Here is a 9072-nt window from a genome sequence, read left to right as displayed (position 1 = left end):
CAGGTATCTGACGAATAAATATGATACATTGAACACTAATGACAGGAGATATGATGAGTTGGGGGGTGACATCAAGAATAACATATATGAAAAAGTTTTAAAAGCTCAAAGAAAGGGCCAAAGAATATGCCAAAAGAGATGTAAACTTCTGAAGAATAGCTTAAGCAAATGGAAGAAATGATAAATAGGACACAGAACCATATATATTGTTGCTGATTTCAGGTAGACCTGGGCTTAAAACAGAGAATACCACTAAGATGTTTACTTGTTTGTTATTTATCAACTGTGCAAGGATATTTGATTATGTGGATCAAAACTAGCTGTGCATAACATTTTAAAGAATGGGAAATCTAAAACATGTACTAATATAAAAATATATACATGAAACTAGAAGCCGAGCCTCTTTAGCGTTGAAGACTAAGGACATTAGTCTGAGCACACAGGTGAGCCTGACACAAATCATTGTGGCTTCAATTGCCTCACATGTACATGAAAGTTGTACAAGGCACAAATTCAAGTTGGAAAGAAGTGATGATACATTTGAATTATGATATTGGTAAAGAATACTTAAAGTATCAGGTATTGGCAGAAAAACAAACATGTGTTCCTAGAAAAAGTAAAGCCAGAATTCTTCTTAGCAGTTGGAACAGTCTGGGTTGACTAGAGAAACAAATCCAGAGACACTCATATGTGTATAAGAAAGAGTTTTATATCAAAGAGGCATTGTATATAAAGAAAACATCCCAACCCAGTCCAGATCAAGTCCGTAGTCTGATATTACCCTATATGTTGATACTAGTCCATAAATTCCTATTTAGACTCATGCACCATTGCAATGATGTTGAAGGCAAGAAGACCACGGGCCAGTGGGTCGAAAACTTTTAGGATCCAGTGGTGGGCAAAGCATATCAGCACTAGCGTGGGTCTTCATGGGGCTCCTCCAGTTTCAAAGCTCTAGTTCCATCAGCGTAGCTCAATGTGGCTTGTCATCAGGAATGTTGCGCAGGGAGACGAAGCAGGTGAGAGTATGTCTGGCCTCCAATGGGCTGTTTATCTTCATCAAGACTCCAAATGAGGTCATCAAGCCTGCAACCTGATTGACAGACTAAACTCCACCCCTTCACTCTTAATTGTCTCTAGCTGACACCAGATTATGTAGCTACCACAGTAGAGATGATGGCAAGACTTTGTTTCACGTACTTGGGACACATTATCAGGAGACAGCAGTCCCTAGTAAATATGTCATGCATGGGAAATTAGAAGGTCAGTTAAAAAAAAGAAAGATGCTCAATACCGCGGACTAGCCCAGATGACAACTACAAGCTCATGTCTGGTCTTCCCTGGATTCCATATTCATTTCCGTTTGATGACATTAATCTCCATCATTCCCGTAACAATCAATAACCAAGAATATTGGTTTCATTTCCGTTTGATGACATTAATCTCTATCATTTTCATTTCAGTTTGATATTAATTTCTATCATTTTCTGTAACAATTAATAACCAAGAATATAGTAGTTTTCTGAGTCCTGTGAATTCTTCTAGTAAATCATTGAACTGAATGATGGTATTTAGCATCCAAACAGAGGAAGTTGGCAAAAATTAGAATCATAAAAGACGACTGGATTCTGATGGGAAAAATGGGGAAATGTTGTTATTGCAAGTGCCTTAACGTTATATCGTGAGATATCATGACTTCAGACTCATGCACAATGAGACTGAATCATCATGATTGGATAGCTTTCAGGGGGCAGATCTCCATAGCATTCTTTTAAATCTGCATTTAGCTCTACTAAAACATAGTCAACATACTAGAAACACAAAAGCTTGCACTGGCAGATGGGTGGTGGCTATACATGAGGCGCATTGCCGACACCCCTCCCAAGAACGATTTGTGCATTCTTCTGGAAGTCCAGAAAATTTCAAAGAGAACCTTGAGAAGACAAAGTAAAAAATTTTAGTAAAATATGTAAAGAGCAAAAGTGAGGAAAGCAAAAAGGAAGAGGACATTCGGCATCTCTTAAACTGAAAGATATCAAGAAAAAATTCAAGCCACCTGTTGCAATATTAGTGAAGAATTCTATAGACTAGATATTGAATGATGCAGGAGTAGCTAAGGAAGATGGAAAGAATACACAGATCCTGTACCCCCCCCAAAAAAAAAAAACGGGTAGAAATTCGAGCATATAAGCAAAACCAATAGAGCTTAGGAAGAAATTCAAGCTGCACTGAACACATTAGCAAAAAACAAGGATCCAGGAATTAATGGAATGCCAAATAAAATGTTTCAATGAGTTGAGGAAACACTGGAAGCACTTACTCATCTATGCCGAGGAATTTGGAAGACTGCTACTTGGCCTACCAACAGGAAGAGATCCATATTTGTACCCATTCCAAAGAAAAATGACCCAGCAGAGTGCTCAAATTATAAGGCAATATCATTGATACCACATATCAGAAATTTATTGCTGAAGATTATCCAAAAACAATTGCAGTAGCAGTACATTGGCCGGGAGCTGCCAGAGACACAGGTTGGATTCAAAAGAGAACCTAGGATAAGGTGTACCTTTGCTGATGCCAGATGGATCTTGTCAGAAAGCAGAGAATACCAGAGCTTGTGTTTTATTGACTATAAAGAGTAATTTGACTGTGTGGACCAAAATAAACCATGTGGATAGCCTGGAAAAGAATAGGCACACTTCATTGTGTCCATACAGAACTTGTACATGGATCAAGAGGCAGTTGTTCAGACAGAGAAGTAGAACACTGCATCGTTTAAATTCAGAATGGGTGTGCAAGAGGGTATCTTCTCACCAAATTTATTCAAACTGTCTGCTGAAATTTCACTAGAGAAGCTAGATTATATGAAGAAAAAAGAGATCATCAGGACTGGAGGAAGGCTTTTCACCAAGCTGCGATCTGCAGATGAGACAACATTGCTGGCTGAAAATGAAGGGAACCTGGAGCACTTGCTGATGAAGATCAAGGATTTCAGCTTTCAGCGTGGGTTGTGATTCCATGTGAAGAGCATAAAAAGCATCACAAACCTGACTTGTAGGTAACATCCTGATAAATAGGGTCGGGGATGAAGTCATCAAGGATTTTGCCTTGCTTGGGTCCACAATCAGGATTTATGGAAGCAGCAGGCAGGAGAACGAACGAGGCATTGCATAGCACAATGTGCCGTCCAAGGTCTCTTTTAGAGTGTTGAAAAACAAGGACATTCCATTGAAGAATAAGTTACACCTGGCCTAAGCCATGCGACTTTCAATTGTCTCACTTGAATGTGAAAGTTGGATATGGAATAAGGAAGACCAAGAAAAATGGAAACATGTGGATTTTAGTGCTGGAGAAAATACCATGGACTGTTGTAAGGACAAATAAATCTGCCTCAGAAGAATTATGGACAGAATGGTCCTTAAAGGCAGCTTATCTTATATGCTTTGGATGAGTTATCAGCAGAGACACATTCCTAGAAAAGGAAATTATGCTTGGGAAAGTTGAGGGGCAGCGAAATAGAGGAAGTTCCTCTACCACATGGATTGACATAGTGTCTACAACAATGGATTCAAGCACAGGGACGATCATGAAGATGATGCAAGACAAGGCAGTGTGTTGTGCTTTTGTGTACCTAACAACCAGAACTGGAAGTCCATGACACTTTCAATAATCTTTCCCAGTACTTTGATTCAAATGCATCAATTCTTCTGCAACACTTTTATTTTCTGTCTAATATTATTATACCTATATATGCCTTACATTATTTTATAATTGTTGGCCTTTTTAAATACACAGTATCTTCCAAACGTTTATGTAAAAATTATAATTTCATTTTTCTACCAACTATTGAAGTCCTCAAAATTATGTGTGTGTGTATTTCTATGAGTTATTATGCTTCAAAAGCTCCTAAGATTTGTCCAGGGGTTTCCGAACAAGGCAGTCAAGACAAGACCTACAGGGCACAACTTGTGACTTTGAAACTCCCAGCACTGTGACCTCAAAGAACACATCCAGGCAAGACCTTTAGGAAGGCTCTCTACTCTGGGCTGGGTAAAAAGAGTAGAGATAATCCACTTTCCAATGCACTCTTCCTGAAGGCAAGAGTGTTCTCATTTCTAATTAACTTTCAGAAATAATTCATTGGCGGCCCATTCCCCTTGGGGATGCTGTCTTCACTGTCCCCCATAGCCCTCTGCAAAGGGGTCTGAAGAATGGAAGCTCTAATGCAAAAAGTTGAAAAAAAATTGTGCACTTCTGGTGCACAACACTTTACTGAAACTGGTGGAAAAATAATTTGTGAACTTTAAAAGAGAGTAACAAAATTATATCATTTGAAAGACAGAACAAGTATGAAAAAGGAGTATTACATATACATGGGCTATCATTAAGTAAAATAAATATTCCTAGATGGAGTGGGTAAATAAAAAATATAGAACTAGAAAAAATATTCAACTATGATAACTCAAAACTTGCCAAATTCTATATAATACATTAATACATATATACCCATGACTTTTCAACAAATTTTCATTATGATAGAGGCAAACATCCCAACACTGAGATATACCATCATGACAAGCAGAATATTGACAAGGAGCTGCCAGAGGTTCAGAACAGATTCAGAAGAGGGAATGGAACAAGGGATATAATTGCCGATATCAGATGGATCTTGGATAAACGCAGAGAATATCAGAAACTTGTTTATGTGTGCTTCATTGACTATCCCAAGGCACTCATCTATGCGGATGCTAACAAACTATGGATAGCCTTGATAGGAATGGGATTTTCAGAACACTTCATTGTGCACATGAAGAATTTGTACATGGAGCAAAGGGAAGTTGCGGAGAAAACAAGGGACCATTTTGCGGTTTAAATTCAGAAAAGGTGTGTGTCAGGGTTGGATCTTTTTGCCGTATTTGTTCAATTTGTACAATGAGCAATCCTCAATGAAAATGGTCTATTTGAAGGAGGTGGCAGCATCAGGAGGACATCACGTTGCTTCCTGACAGTGAGGAGGACTTGAAGCATTTGTTGATAAAGATCAAGAATGGATGCCACCTCACCAAGTCCTAGATAGAGGATATTTTACATGGGCCCTTGCTGCAAATGTATCGGTGATGTGTTGAAGCATACAGAGGGGTGCAGTTTTTATGTCTTAGACAAAATCCAAACCTTAGAGAAAATGAATTGTTGGTCCAGGACTCAGGACACTAGTCTAAGTGGTCACCAGCTTCATTTGAAACAGCATCGTTCACAAGGACAGCGTTCCACACCCTGCTCTGGTGAGTAGCAACTGGAGGTTTAAAAACTTGTGGCACTGATCTAAGGTACAACTATCGTTCCTTCACCATCTGGAGGAAAGAATTTCGAGGGAAATCAAAAGACATATGGAAACAATTAGTCCAATGTATTTACGGGCCACACAACTATCATTCTCCACAATCCTTAGACCAGAAAAACTGGATGGTGTTGGATTACAGCTAGTAACTGCTCTGGATTGGATCACTTAAGATAAATCAAGGAATGGTTGAAGGATATACTATTGGGGGATTTGTTTAGTACTTTAAATTGTTGAAAACAAAGTTGGTGATCTGAAATGTAAACACTCATCTAATTTATAATGAAAAATTTATATAAAAATAAAAGTAACAACAATAATAAAGATCCTTGATAGAGTGGGATAAAACGGACCCAAAATCATAAAAGAGACCAGGCTTACTGGTCAGATAGACACATGTGGGACCCTGAAAATTATGGCCTTAGTCTGGAACTATGTTTGTCCGGGTAGACTAGAGAAATAAACCCATAGAAACTAATATGTGTATAAGAGAGAGTTTATATAAAGTGTAATTGTACATTAAGAAAGCATCCCAACCCAGTTCAGTCCAAGCCCATAAGTCAGATATTAGCCCATCTGTTGGATACCAATATATAAAGTCCTCTTCAGACTCATTAAACACATGCAATGACGCCAAAGACAGGATGATCCCAGATCAGTGGGTAGAGAGTCTGTGGATCCAGTGGCATTGTAAGCATCTCATTGCTGGCAGGGGTCTCTATGTGGCTCCTCCTGTGCCCAGGGCACAGGGTCTATCAGCATAGTGCCAAAGGTCTTCTCAGAGCATTGTCTCAGGGAGTGAGCAGAGAGTGATTAGTTTTCTGCCTCCAAGGAGGAAAAATCCAGGAGTTCTCAGAATCCTCAAGAGAAAGCCATGCCCACAGAGGCCTTATTGCAGTGGTTCTCAACCTCCCTAATGCTGAGACCCTTTAATATAGTTCCCCACATTTTGGTGGCTCCCAACCATAAAATTATTTTCATTGCTACTTCATAACTGTAATTTTGCTACTTAATGAATCATAATATAAATATCTGAAATGCAGGATTTATTTTCCATGTAACAAATTGAATATAAAGAATAGTGATTAATCACAAATATGTAATTATATATTGTTAAATATTTATTTGTAATTACAAATAAATGAAAGTTTGTCTTGAAGCATAGGGTACCATGGGTAGCAGTCTTCATGCCGGGTTCTTGTATGTGGGCATAGCTGCATATGGGCGGACCCACCTAGAGATGGATAGAGGGGCGGTGTCTTGGTCCCTAAGACCATCGGAGATATGTTTGCCTATGGTTTTAGGTGACCCCTGTGACAGGGTCGTTCAACCCCAAAGGGGTCGCAACCCACAGGTTGAGAATCACTGCCTTATTGTCTATGACCTGATTGACAGACTAGATTCCACCCCTCCACTCTTAATCCTCTCAAGTCCCAAATTAACACCAGATTATGTAACAACCACAGGAACTGAATTCACCCCTGTGATAAAATAACCAATTCTTTAAGACAAAAAGGAAGGACAGCATTTACCTAAAGACAAAAACTAAGAGGTTAAATAAGAAACAGGCATGGAATAGCAATATCGAGGGAATTGCAATGGAGGAGTTAAAACAGAATTTTTGAGTTGTTAAATTTACAACTAATCATCTGCTCTGTAAATCTTTATCTAATTGAAAATAAGTAAAATCAATTAAAAAATAAAGAAAATGTTTTGGTTATTGTTACTCAAGGGTGAAAATATGTTTATTTTTCCAAGGGTGTGAATCCACCTTTCTTTGTAGATCACTGTATGTCTATCATGAGATTTGGTAGCTAAAGTTGGTGAATTGTTCACACACATGGTGTCATCAAAAGCATCGTTTGTAGAATGAAGAAAAGATGCAAGAGGTAAACAGAATCCCCACAGGTAACGTGAGATTAGAAACCAATTAAGTCCAGTAATTACTGGAACTGCTTGCTCTCCTTTGGGTAAGAAAACTTCACAAGTGAGACTCTGATATAAAAATGAAAATGTTTTGATGCAAAAATACCTGGTCTACTTTAGAGGAAGACAATTTGGAAGAATGCAAAGGTGTGTACTCTAGAATGTGCCCTCGCACACAGTGTGCACAGAAAAGCTACGGCCCATTGGTTAGAAAGGTGAAAACACAGGTGTCAGATATGGAGGACGTTTTCAAGGTTATGTTTAGTATTCAGAACCAGGTGGTAGGGAACAGAAAACCACAACGCGTGCCAATTGGTTCTCCAGAGCTATTTTAATTCTCTTTACTATTTTTCAGGAAAAGGCAAAATTGTATAACGCATCGCTAAGAGAAAGGAAATGTCTTAGGTCTAATTGCAGTATGTATTATTTAAATTAACTTTTAAGAATAAAGCTAGCCTATACCTGCTCACTCAAAAAAAAAATTAGTGCAGTAAAGTAAATTCTGACTCATAATGATCCTAGAGGGCAGGGGACCCTAAAACTGCCCTTTGTGGATTTCTGTGACTGTTACTCATTTCTGCCCATGGAGAGAATGGTGGTTTGGTTTCACACTGCTCGCCTTGAAGTTCAAAGGCCACCATGAAACCTACTATGTTGTCCATGACTGATAACATTTCAGATTTAGGTCTGTGAAAATGCAGCAAAACTGAAGGAATTTATAATGTTTTGGATTAAATCCGTATCCTTCAACTTTTACGTTAGAATTGGAACTACTGTGGCCTTGGCTGTAATAGTGCGCCAGGTTCCGAGCTCCTGCGTGTGACAGCGCGGTGATTGCCTTGTGCCTTCTCTTTTCGTGGCTGTGGACAATAACTTTGAGTTCCGCATCAACCATGGTGGACAGACAGGGGAATCATATGAAACATCCACTGCTCCCTTGGGTTCTGGGGCCACGGATGTGGACTTAATCCCGGAGAGAACTGACCGGGACAGAGCTGTGGACTTGAACTGAACCAGCGAAGGAAGGAGAGCACCAGAATCAGGGCATCTCAGGGTTAACCACAGTTGAAAGACTCATCGTTATTTACTCCTGCAGCCCAAAGGACCAAAACAAAACAACAAAGACAACAACAAAAGAGAAACGACATCCCCCAAGGGAAGAAGCAGAAAGTGGATGAAGATGAGATTCAGAAGATGCAAATTCTGGTTTCTTTTTTTTTTTTTCTAAAGAGCAGCTGAATCGTTATGAAATGTATCACATGTCAGCGTTTCCCAAGAGAGCCATTGGAAGGTGGCTCCAGCCCGTCACTGGCACCTCTGTGTCTCCGGATGTTGGTATTGCTGTGTCTAGTATTCCCAAAGTCTTCCTTGAGGAGCTGGTAGAAGCAGGGCTGAACGTGTATGCGAAGTGGGAAGAAATGCCCAAGAATGTTGAGAGGTTAAAGCTGAAGAGACACATCCTCAACTCAGAGCACACATATGAAATTCACCTGCTTCTAGGCCAAAACTTGAGAAGAATCTACCAACGAAGGGGGAGTACTGGCTTCTCTTCCTCTCCGTGTGACTGCCCGGTGCTTCAAGATCCGGCAAGGATTCGATGACAACTTCAATGCCTCCCAAACTGACGTAACACGCAGAAGTTGGCATTCAGCCTTGCTTCCTATTTGTCTCGACTAAAGATTGGGACGTCTGAGTTATTTTGAGGTATTTAGCTGCTTCTTGGCTAGCTGAAAGAAGACAAGCACATGAGGCTCGAGCACTCTGGGGACCCAGAACCCAGCTTTCAGAGAGCGAAGACTCATCCAACA

The 9072-nt window shown here is 39.7% G+C and overlaps 1 pseudogene; it reads left to right on the top strand.

Moving 5' to 3' along the window:
* Positions 1-929: 929 nt before the first annotated feature.
* On the top strand, positions 930-8865 carry LOC142442305 (transcription initiation factor TFIID subunit 11 pseudogene; annotated as a pseudogene).
* Positions 8866-9072: the final 207 nt, after the last annotated feature.

Source organism: Tenrec ecaudatus, chromosome 3 (genome assembly GCF_050624435.1).
Source record: "Tenrec ecaudatus isolate mTenEca1 chromosome 3, mTenEca1.hap1, whole genome shotgun sequence".
Lineage (NCBI taxonomy): Eukaryota > Metazoa > Chordata > Mammalia > Afrosoricida > Tenrecidae > Tenrec > Tenrec ecaudatus.
The sequence above is the reverse complement of the archived record's forward strand: the minus strand, read 5'-3'. Positions and strand labels throughout refer to the sequence as shown.